The sequence below is a fragment of the Typopeltis vanoorti genome, chromosome 2 (genome assembly GCF_054136105.1).
Source record: "Typopeltis vanoorti isolate ZY-2024b chromosome 2, IOZ_Tvanoo_1.0, whole genome shotgun sequence".
In the NCBI taxonomy this organism is placed as follows: domain Eukaryota; kingdom Metazoa; phylum Arthropoda; class Arachnida; order Uropygi; family Thelyphonidae; genus Typopeltis; species Typopeltis vanoorti.
Genome location: NC_143550.1, coordinates 49,800,628 through 49,813,087, shown reverse-complemented (window position 1 = coordinate 49,813,087; position 12,460 = coordinate 49,800,628). Strand labels below are relative to the sequence as shown.

At 33.7% G+C, this 12,460-nt stretch overlaps 1 protein-coding gene across 1 annotated transcript in view; it reads left to right on the top strand.

Moving 5' to 3' along the window:
- Positions 1-11,316, top strand: part of ERp44 (Endoplasmic reticulum protein 44) — a 196,800-nt gene extending 185,484 nt beyond the window's left edge. The window contains exon 13 of the mRNA XM_090404875.1: positions 9,837-11,316. The gene's annotated coding sequence lies outside the window, so the exon portion shown is untranslated. The remainder of the gene's footprint in view (positions 1-9,836) is intronic.
- Positions 11,317-12,460: the final 1,144 nt, after the last annotated feature.

Here is a 12,460-nt window from a genome sequence, read left to right as displayed (position 1 = left end):
ATCTCCAATTTTGATATCATGTTTAATACCACTTTCCTTCATAATGTGATCCATATAGATAATGAATAACAGAGGGGATAATGTACATCCTTGTCTCACACCAGATTTAACATTAAACCATCTTCCTGTACTTCCTTCAATTCTAACTGGACACAGGAACAAATTCCAGATGATTGGAGTAGAGCTCTAATAGTACTCATATATAAAAAGGAAAATAAAACCAAATGTGAGAATTACAGAGGTATTTCCCTACTGAGTGTTCCAGGCAAGATCTATGCAAGTATACTTGAGAAACGGTTGAGAAGAATTGTAGAAGAAATGCTTGGTGAAGAACAAGCTGGATTCAGGCCAAATAGAGGCTGTCAGGATCAGATCTTCATTTTACCACAAATAGTCAAGAAAGCATGGGAATATAACAAAGATCTGTATTTATTTTTTGTCGATTTGGAAAAGGCATATGCCAAGGTGCCAAGAGAGAAGCTATTCAATATGCTGCAGTGTCAATGGGGCATTATATCAAGCAATACTTAGCACCTTGTCATATGCCTTTTCCAAATCGACAAAACTTAAGTACAGATCTTTGTTATATTCCCATGCTTTCTTGACTATTTGTCGTAAAGTGAAGATCTGATCCTGACAGTCTCTATTTGGCCTGAATCCAGCTTGTTCTTCACCAAGCTTTTCTTCCACAATTCTTCTCAACAGTTTCTCAAGTATACTTGCATAGATCTTGCCTGGAACACTCAGTAGGGAAATACCTCTGTAATTCTCACATTCAGTTTTATTTTCCTTTTCATATATGGATACTATTAGAGCTCTACTCCAATCATCTGGAATTCGTTCCTCTGTCCAGGCTTTCTGAACTATGCAGTGCAGCCACTGTAAGACTTTTATACCTCCATGCTTGAGCATTTCTGGTTGAATATCATCTACTCCTGCATGCCTGGTCAGTGTTTTTTTACCACTGTGCTGTCATCACTGCTTGTTTCATTTAGCAGTTTTTCAAAGTAATTACTCCATACTTCAAGGATATCTTTTTCTACCGTTTTCATGTCACCTTTATCATCTCTAACTCCTTTTACAGCACTCTTTCCTCCATTCCTAAGCTTCTTCAACAACCTCAAGAATATTTTGTCACCTTCTTGATATTTATTTTCTATATTCTTACCAAAGTCCTCCCATGACTTTTGTTTAGCTAGTTTTACACAGTGTTTAGCATTCTTGCATTTGTCTCTGTATTCTCTAAGAGCACAAGCTGATGTATTTGACAGGAACTTTTGATATGCTTTCTTCTTTTCCTTCACTGCCTCTTTAACTTCCTGTGTCCACCAGGGAGTTCTGATTTTTTTTATCCTTGCAGACAACCTCACCACATGCCTCTCTGGCAGAATCAGTCAATGTTTTCTTCAGAGTTTGCTACTGAATCTCCAAGGTTTGATTCCTGTTCTCAAACTCTTTCATTTTTTTCCCCCCATAATCTTTGTGTATTTTAGTCTACAGTTCACATCTGAGATCTGCTCAACTTTTATTCACTTTAAAACTTTCTTACATGTCATTCTTTTCAATATGAAATTCAATTTTATCCTGCTCAAGACTAAATAGTGATCACTTCCAATTTCAAATCCTCTGTACACTCTGGTGTCCTGCACCAGGGAGAAAACATCACTATTAACAATAACATAGTCAATGAGCCTCTTCTCTCCATGTGAATTTGTGCACCTTTTTATGTTGGAACATGGTGTTAGTAATAACCAGTCCATGTCATGAGCAGAAATCCAACAGATATTTGCCATTATGATTAGCTTTGCTCTTTTCTCCAAATTTTCCCAAAACATTTTTGTATATCTCGCAATCATTTCCTACTCTGCTATTTAGATCCCCAACAAGGACCAACTTTTCCTTTTTCATTGTGTCGGTTGCTTTTTCTAAAACTTTTTTTGAGTCTAAGTTTATTTTATTTAAAAGCTTATCTATTTTATCATGACTTTTATTAATATTTTAGATTCTGTTATTTGCAATTGAACAATTAGAAAAATGGTTGGGAATCATGTGTTGGCAATGTTGGTACAGTGCATGAGTGATAAATTAGTGATTTTTAAAAGTCATGAAACAAAGCATGACATTTAAGAACAATGGAATTGATTACATGTACTTTATCATGAAATATAGTCACAGGAATAATAATAATAATAATAATTAAAAGAAGCTGACAGTAAGTTAGAAATAAGTGTCTAAGATTAGTGTGTGGTGGTATCTCATGCATGCCACTTTGTTTCAAAGTGGAGATGCTATCCATTTAGTTTTGGTTATTCCAAACAGATGATCCTTATTCTTTGCCACATTGATTCACACCTTTGGGAGTCATTTGGTGCTGCACATAATTCTTCATTTATATAACATGCCATATAAACTTTATAATTAATCCTTGAAAATCAACAAAATATGTAGTGCACTCTGCCGAAACAAAAGTGAGAAAAGTAGTTCTTTATTTAAATCCTGGAATTAACATACACACAAATAAAGTTATCAACTGAGTTAATAAATAGTCACAAAATTAATTCCACATGTTAGCACTTAACAGCTAGAGACAGTAGCATTATCAATGCTACTCTTCCTAAGCTGGCCTAGGAATGTGTCTGAAAGTATTTCATTCTGGTAGTGGTATTGGCTTGAATTCTAAGACATCTGAAGGCATTCAAATAAATAAATAAATAAATATATAACTTATAAAATGTAAACATACTCATGCAGTAAAAAATTATTTAAAAAAAAAAGTTTTACTGAAAAATTGTTAAATAATTTAATATTATATCTCCCAGAGCTTGTTGATTCATTCAATATTTTTTGGTGAAATTTACTTCTTGGTAAATTGTGGAGGGAAAAGAATATTTTTGCATTGTTTATAATGAGTCTGTATTGGTTAAGGGCATGTTAGTAGGAATTCCAGTAATGCTAATCATTATCATCCATTTACTCATGGTCATTTCCCTGTACCCTACTGTTTGTTAACTACCATATTACTATTATTACGTGTCACTTCCATGGGGGTCCCAGGAGCCTTCTCTATTAATTACATGTTTCATGCCATAATAAATTTGAATTCACAGTGGCTTTGTTGCAAAGTGGAGATGCTATCCATTTAGTCTTGGTTGTTCAGAACAGATGATCCTTATTCTCTGCCACATTGGCTCACACCTCTGGATGTCATTTGTTACTGCACATAATATAGACTTCTTATGAACCACACAGTCACAACAGAAATACATGCTTCTATGAATTCTTCATATGCTGTAAGGAGAAGCATATGCAAGTATGGCTGCAGTGTAATCTCCTTTTAAAACTGAGCGAGTTAATGAGAATACTGTTCTTCGTTCAAAAGCACAATACTGCTGAAAATTTGTTCTTGTTGCAACTATAGTTTGATGGTTTACTTACCTCAGTTAGGAGTTCATGCCAAAGTGCTGAATTCAGAATGAAATTTTAAAATAAAATCATTACAAATTCTATGCAATGAAAGGCCCACTCCTAGATAAGAAAGAAGTCACCCAAAATACCAAAATGGCAGTGTACCATTCAGTGTTTCTACCTACATTAACATACAGTTGTGAGTCTTGGTGTTTAACAACAGGAAACACAAATAAACTACAAACAATTGAAATGAAATATCTCAGGAAAGTGGCACAAAAAACAAGACTAGACCGAATAAGAAATCAAACCATAAGAGACAGCCTTCAAGTTGCACCTCTGAATCAATTCATAACATAAGCCCAAATGAGATGGTTTGGACATCTCAATCGAATGGAAGAAGGAAGAATAGCAAAAACTGTATACGAAAGCCAGAAAATAGGAAAAAGAAACATAGGCAGACCTAGAAAGGTTGGCAAAAGGAAATTAAAGAAAAATTAGAAAAGAAGGGAATTAACTGGAAAGAAGCAAAACAACAAACCTTGGACAGGACGGCATGGAAATCTCTTTGGCAAAATCTCGACGCTTAAAAGCATAAGAGATCATAGACGAAGAAGAAGAAGATCATTACAAACTAACTAGGGTTGATTTGAAAACTGTGGATGATTTTATTTAAGAAACACTGTAACCTCCATAGCTCAATAACGATGCTCATTAGTTGCAAATTGAGGCTCCATGAAACTAAGACATGAAGAGCATTTATATGGGCTTTATAACTAAAGATTATTTAACCATTCTTATATGCAGGTGGCAAGGTTCCCTCTCAGAAACTGGTTTTTTTCATTTTGCAAAGCATGCAAACTGCTAAAAGAGCACACATAGTTAACAACCATAATTTATTTATTTATTCATGTGGGGTTACCCCCCCCCCTAGGACTGGTTGAGCCCTCCTAATGAGGGATTAAGTACTATATCCTATGACTGTAGCCTGCTTGCAGGATCAAAAACCCCAGATAAAAATGGGAGCCTGCTGTCCGCCTTAAGCTCCTCATGTCATCAATGGGAATCGAACATAGGACATTCCTTCCCCAGGCATATGGTTGCAAACCGCATGGACACAAACGTAATAAAATATGCCTATCAAGCATTAATGAGACATTTTAAGGAACACGTTGTAGGCATTATTATGAATTAGATAAGTCATTTCAAGGGTATCATCAGAAACCTTGAAACTTTTAGATGGAAGAAAATGTTTTTTGTTTTAGATTTTTCCTGGCATTAATTATGGTGGCCATTTTTTGGTAGATCTACAGAATTTTTAAAAGTTCTGAGGATTTTAAAATAAATCTCAGCTTGTTCCAGATTCTCCAATTTCTTTATTTTTTACTGACATTTTAATGTGGACAAGGTGTGCGTTTTTGATTTCATATTCATATTTTCGGACAAACTAATTTTCTTCACGATAGCAAGCCCACCTGATTTACGTGTTCCAAGTGCTCTTCTTCCCATTTTGAACTCTACCCTGCATGCCACAGGCTGAATCTGCAAGTCTAGTTTTTTTTTGTGTTTCATTTACCCATTTAGTGGAATATGTATGACTAAAAAATCATCTTGATCATAGCATTTCTTCTAAAAAGAAAAAGAAATCTTTATAACAGAACTCTTGATAGGTGGCTATAAAGCAAAATTGCTCCCATTCTGTTGTTTTCATCCATTCAGCCTAGACAATCTTTTGAAAATGAAGAAAACCATAGGTATTTTTTTTGTTGTTGTTGCATCTTTCAATGTATTTAGTATATTCACTTATCAAAACATAATTTTAGTGCCTCTTAAGTGATATAAAGTTAGTAAATTACACGTAGAGAGTTTTTACATGTCATCAGCATTAATGTAAAGTTAGAATAAAATATTTAAAATATACAATTTTTTACTTTTATACCAGTGACTTAGCTATGCAAACAGTGTAATTTTATATTGGGTTTGCAAAGAACAGGTAATAAAATTTTACTTAGCTAGGTAATAAAAATAACTAGTACTTACCACTTAAATGTATTTATTTTTCAAAAGGATATTGTGTGTTTCTTGAATAAATATTCAACTAAAATATTGCATTATTTATAAATATTTAATTGTGATGTGTATATACACAGTTTTGCCATGAATACAACTCCCACACATCTGCATGTTCTCACACAATTCTGTGGACAACAGAATTGTGAGCTCAGTTCAATTAGTGATGCTATGCATAGCTAACATTCACATGTTTATCAGTAGAGAGAAAGTTGTCTAGCTGTATGGATTAATATGCAGTGGGGAGATTATGAGAACCATGTAGCTGTAATAGCACATCACAAGGTTGGAATGCAGCCACCTGTTATTTTCAACACCACTGAAATCACTCAAGATCAGTAGGATGTTTGTGTATCAGACTATTAACCATTATACCGATATAGAAGCCATATCTGACTGCCAAAGAACTGGTCAACCTGATGCTGCATTAGGACACGCTTGTGAGGGCTGTGAAGGCACGCCTCTGCTGTAATCCTGTGAGAATGCAAAAAGTATTGTCATGAGAGATGAACATTTTGCAGAAAATGGTGTCACATGTACTAACTAATGACATGGAGGGTAAGAGCCTATTGTTGTTCTGCTGGACACTTCCTAACACCACAACTTATGTGGCAAAGGATGATAAAAATCAAAAGTACTTCTCCAGCAATACACGAACGACATACACAGATGAGAAGACGAAAATCTTCTCATTTATGAAATGATCAAGTATATGCCCCAGATGGTTGCATAGCACCTAGGATTCAGAGAGATCATCATCATTTCTGCGAGAAAGAGGTCAAAACCTCCACCAAAGTGTATCAAGACACCATACTGAAACCTGTGGTACAGCCTCTGAACAACTGTTTCACAGCAGGCAGTGGACCTTCGAACAGGACTCGACCCCTCTACACAAGGCAAGAACCACACAACAGTGGTTGGAGGCAAATATGCCTGACCACATATCACCATTTGATTGGCCATCTGGAAGCCCTGATCCGAATCTGTTGGACTTCAAATTGTGGTCAAAGCTTGAGAAAGTAGATTACAAGAAATTACACCTCAGCATCACCAGCCTGAAGGTGGATTTGGAGCGAGCAGTGATAGCATTTATGTTGAATGTTGTGCGTGCCATCGTCGATATGTTGCCTCACAGATGTGTGTGTGTGTAGGCAAAAGGAGGATATTTTGAACATATGTGCTACCATATGCATGTTATACATATGGTTTGTGTTAAAAGCTGTAGATGATTTTACTGATAGATTAGATTTATGCACTGTCCAAGTTGTAACAGTGTTGCTGTTGATAGTGATATAGCCAAGCATATAGTGAAGAACTTGAATTTGACAGAAGCAGTCTGCATGACATCATGCAACATTTGTTTGGTTAGCAACAGAGAACACTAAAAAATAACAGCTGGGAGCTGAGAAAGGAGATAGAATAGCAGAGAGAGAGAGAGAGAGAGAGGTGAAAATTTGAAGTAATGGAATAACATGTATTCAGAATTTCCATAAATTTAAGGAATAAAATGGAAATTTTATTAAGGATTCCTGGACATACAGACTGTTAACAGCAACTGATATATGGTAATATTTTCAAAGTACTTCTTAGAGGAATTTGATCAGTTGATGAAATAAAGGTACAGTTGATATTCCTGCTGTCATTGATAGGATGCAGGGGGTTTTCCTTTCCTTTTTTTTTTTACAGATGGGATAACCAAATTACTTGCATCAAAATACAAAATTACATAGCCTCAGTTTAATAATAACAAATTATATACAGCATTTAATAAAGGTAACACAAAATATTCGTTTAATTTAGTGTTGAGTAACATAATTGCTGACATTCCTTCTTTCTTAGACAATGTAATGCCTTTCTAATATGCATATTAGTTACCCCTGTGATTTATGTCACAGAAAACTAACACTTCTTTGCATTGTAGCATCAGCTTAATGACTAAGTTGTACACTGCAGTACTGTAATTCTCTTATCTTCTGCTGTATTACTAATCAGTTGCTCTTTAAGCATCTGTTAATATAGATAAGATCAGAGAGAATGTATGGTGTGTGTGTGTGTGTGCGTGCAGGCAAATTCATGTGTATGCATGATTTATCTCTCATGTTCATAGTAAGCAAAGATAGAAGTTGGATCTGAATTTAAACCTTTGTGTCATATAGGTTTCATTCTCTGTGTATAGTTGAAGAATAGTTTGTTGAACTAAAAGCTATAAAGGATATAATTGTGGAACTGAAAAACTAATTGTTGCTAATGGAGATTTAATCTTACTTAGACCATAGTTTTGCATAAGAATATAAGATAATTGGAGAACTTTACAAAGGAGAGAAAATTGGCTTCCCTCCAAAACATTATCAAATAAAGTATAAAAGGTACGAAAATGATCTTTTTTCATTGATGGCTTCTATTCTCTGTTCCTTTCTTCCTCCTTTTCTCTCTTTGACTCTCTTCTCATCCCTCTCTTTTTTGAGACATTTTGTCGTTTATATTTCCTGTCCTTGTGATCTCATGATCTCTAAGGACAAATAGTTAGACCAAATCTCGTGCACATGTTTGGATTTTGTGTGAGAATATAAGTAAAACGTTATCCTTCATTCCATTTTGTTTGTTTTTTACTTAAGAGCCCCTTTTGTAGGAATTTTTAGAATTTTTTTTTATGGTTATGTTATGATTTCACATGGAAAATAACTCATTATCTTTAGCAGTTCTAAAAAATTATAGAATTTATTAACTCCTGTATATTTCTTCCTTATTACAAGATCATTGTCAAGCAGAGAAGAAATGTGTGGTTATCAACATTACTTAATCATGCCTTGGCAGCTGAGTAAACAAAACTAAGTTGAATTGAAACAGTGATTAAGTTATGTAATTCAGTGCGAGGTTGTATAAATCAGTCATTTAAGGAGATATTGATACAGTTAATCATGATAACTCTTAACCAAAACTTTGAAATAGGTGTGAAATCAGAATTGGTTGAGAAATGGTGTTGTAGAGTTTCATGGTTTGAGGAACAGATGAAGTTAAATCTCAGTGCAGACTCTTGATGTGATTCCAAAGAACTGTGTCTAATTTCTAGCATAGTAGACAAGGCAAGATTTATCAGATCAAGAATTTGATGTCTAACCATCTTTCCCTTTTGATAGTGGGTTCTGTTTACTCAGAACAGCCAGTCTGCTCAAAAAAGTCTCAGAATGGTATACTTGATAAACACCAGGCAAGGAGAGAGAGAGGTGGTAATTTATCCTTGGTGGATAGACAGTTTATGAAATAGCCTGAAGGGTGGCAGACAGATTAAACTTGTGAAGAACCCATGCTATTTTTGTTGCTCACACCCATGAAAAGTTACTTGCAAACTTATTGTACTGTGAGTGGACTAAGTACTCCAGTAAGTGGGGAGATGAAATCCATCTACCACCTAAAGATGATCACAAACATCCATTGCTCACGGTGGTATTTGAACCCATAGCCTGTTGATTGGAGGGTGGCTGAGTAGTAGTTAACTCCACTAACTACTCGGCCATTTGCTCTGATCTTTCTTAACCTCTTTACCGGCCGAGGTGGATGAAATAGTGAGACCAAATTGCACTTCTTATCCATATTATTCAATGGGTGTTACAGAATCGTATCCAGTTTTAGCTGGACGTCTATAGACGTCATGGCCAGTTGGGGGGTTAAAGATAGGGCATGGTAGCTCGTTTTACATACAGTTATGCTTTGTTGATAATTTTCTGGATGGCAACATATGTTTATAGCTATTAGCAGTCGTCATGATTTTTATTTTGTTTTCTCCCAACAGAAAGGAATCAGTAGAACTGATGGAGTGAGTTTGATGTATAAAAATTTTGATAACTTTTTTCTGTTATGGATGAAGAAGTTTTAATTAGTGAATCCCATCCATGAAACTTGTAATTATATAGGCTAGATAATCTAGAAATTTTGCTTTGCAGGCTACACATAAAATTTTCTCAAGCTGCTTCAAATCTCCAGTAATTTGTGTAATGCTCTCACACCAGGCAGTGAATCTTAAAATGAATTTAACTGCCTGGTGTGAGACCATTACCCAAATTACTGGAGGCTTGAATCAGCTTGAGAAAATTTATCATCATCAATACAACCATAAGACGATTGTATTGATGATGACATCTGAACTGTAGCTTGTCAGTTGGATAGCAGATATGTTTTTCACTCATTCTGCCCAGGCCAGTAAATAAAATAAAATATAAAACTTGGAGAAGAATGTTAGTTTTTATTTACTGCTATTTTGTGAAAGATAGTACAACTGTTTTTTCTTCCCTGCTGATGTTGAATGAGGGAGTATCTGTATATGTGTTTGTTTGATAATATGAAACTACTTATTATCATTTCAGGAAATGAAGCCCAAGTCTTTCAAGGAATCTATCCACTTGGAGAATACCTAGCTCATTGTGTGATGCAGGACATTATTCTAAATGAAAACATCATCATCCATAGTGACTTGAAATATTTGGAAGATTAAAAAAAATCTAAAAAAATCATGTATGACACTGTGCTCTTGTGAACATTCATTACAAATAATATTCAACTATTTGTGTGTTCAGTGAGGGGAAGAAATGCTTGTTTGCAATTCATTTGGTGCAAGGTGTTGGCTCTTCAAAAGTTGTTCTTGTATCAGTGCATAGCAGTTTTAAAGTGCATATGCATAGCAGAAAGAAACTATAGCACAAACATTTTCATTGTTAGCAGAATGACCTAATGCAAAATTGTTGAACCATTTACAGAAAGTGATTTTTTTTTTTAATAATATATATATTTTTATATTTTATTTTAATCACAAAGTTCCTTCTGTCACTAGCATTTCAACTTAGCATCATAGGTAGAACTTGCTTCTGTTGCATTCATTTAAATTGTCAAAGTTGTTCTTTTAAAATGAGGGATATGTAGAAGAGAGATCAGCTTGTTCTGAATTCAAAGAAAGGAGGGGGGGGGGAACAGATTTGGCTCTTTACACATCTAGATTCTAATTAGTAATTGTACTATCGAATCTGGTCATACTTCCAGTGTAAGTATATTACTACAGTAATTTTAAAATGGGATGTATTTGTACAAAGTGTATATATAAATATGATTAACACATTGAAAACAATATAAAATTTTTATACTTTGTGATCAGTTGTATTAATTTGGAAAATGCTGATTTGTCTGATGTGATGATAATTTCATCTTATGCATTTTTGACATTCAGAATTTTTAGTTATGCACTTGTGGTTTTGTCTTATTCTGTTGACCTTGTGCCTTAAAAGATTTGCTGGGATTTTTGAATTTTATTATTTTTGTGTATTAAAAACTATAATGTAATGGCTTAATGCAAATAATTGTTTGGTATCAGATAGGATGCAACATTTTTGTTTTAAAATATGTTAAAATATCTAAATTTTTTCGTTGGACATAAGTTTATTATTTTCTGATTTGGGTTAATACATAGATGTAAGTATTCATCCAAAATAAATGTTAGCATGTGATTGTTGCTTTATACAGTATAGGAAAGGATTAGTATTATTCAGTAGAGTAATATATATATGAATAGTATTTTATATGAGTAATATTCACACAATATTATTGGTATAGATTTGTTTTGTGACACATTGGGATAATCACATACTGGGAGAGTTGTAAATATAATTCCCCCCCCCTCTCTGCACTTGATAAAATCCTACATGTTAAGAATATTATTACAGGTAAAGAATTTAATAGATGTTTTGGTTTCCTGACACTTAAATTTCTTCTAAAATGTTTAATTTTGAAAGTAAAAGTTGTAAAACAACTTTATAATTGCATTGGTGATTTATTATTAAAAACCTTAAACAAAAATTTTTATTGTTCATTTCTAAAACTGTTTTAATATAAATATGTATTCTGTTTTTTTTTTTTTAATTATGCATTTTTAAAGTGAGTTGCTCTATTCATATCAGTATTTCACTCTTTGCCCATAATTTCCAACATCTGCTTAGATACATCTGTTGCTGAAATTTCTCATCTGGTGATATATATATGTCCTTGTTTCACTCAAGCACTGCAGCAGTATTGTTGAAAGAAATATTATATGCACTTGTTGCACTTCTGAAGGATTCTTATATAACACACACAAAACTAATTATTTACAATTTGTTTAGCCTAATTCTTTGATTTCTTTGCCTTTTTTATACTTGTGATCCTTGGGTTTCAGATACTACTATCCTCTTTTAAATCTAGATCACAAAAGTAATTTGTTCAGTATGACTTTCTGCCAACTTCACTAAGTATACAGAAAACATTTTCATCTTGTAGCAATATTCAGTGATTCCTCTTATGCGGAATGCATTTTCTTTAGTGGTGAGTAAAAGAACTATGCATATCATATAATTGATGACAAGTTTTATAACATATCATACAAAAAAAAAAAAAAAAAAGTTTATACAACATGAACACAAGCATATAATTGTTTTGTTTAACAATATTTTTTGGGTGTAAAATTCTTTTGTGGGAATAGTGACTATTCCCATAATGTAAAAACATAATGGGAATAGTCACTATGAAGACCAGTTTCAATCTTTATTGAGGTCTTCATCAGTGGGTAGCAGACCAAAGAAGACCTCAGTAAGAATCAAAACTAGTCTGGATAGTCACTATCCAGAAGAGATACTAAGGCAAGTTGACACGAAGTCAACAACCTCTATAGAAGACTAGTCATGAAATTGCTCCATGTTATGCTTAACTAGAGGATTAAAATAATTTAATTTCTTTTAAGTATAACATATGTTTGTAACCAAGTGGAAAAACTTTCCACAGCAAAAGGCTGTGTTTCCCAGTTTTAAAATTATTAACAGTGCATTTCTCTGCAAAAAGAATGTTTTGTGTAATGAAATGAAGTTCTAAGCTGTGTCTAACATTTTCACTAATTCCTAATTAAGAGTAGCTTTAATTATTCTTCGAAGAAATTAGAATATTTCAATTATTTATCATTCGTGTCAGAATG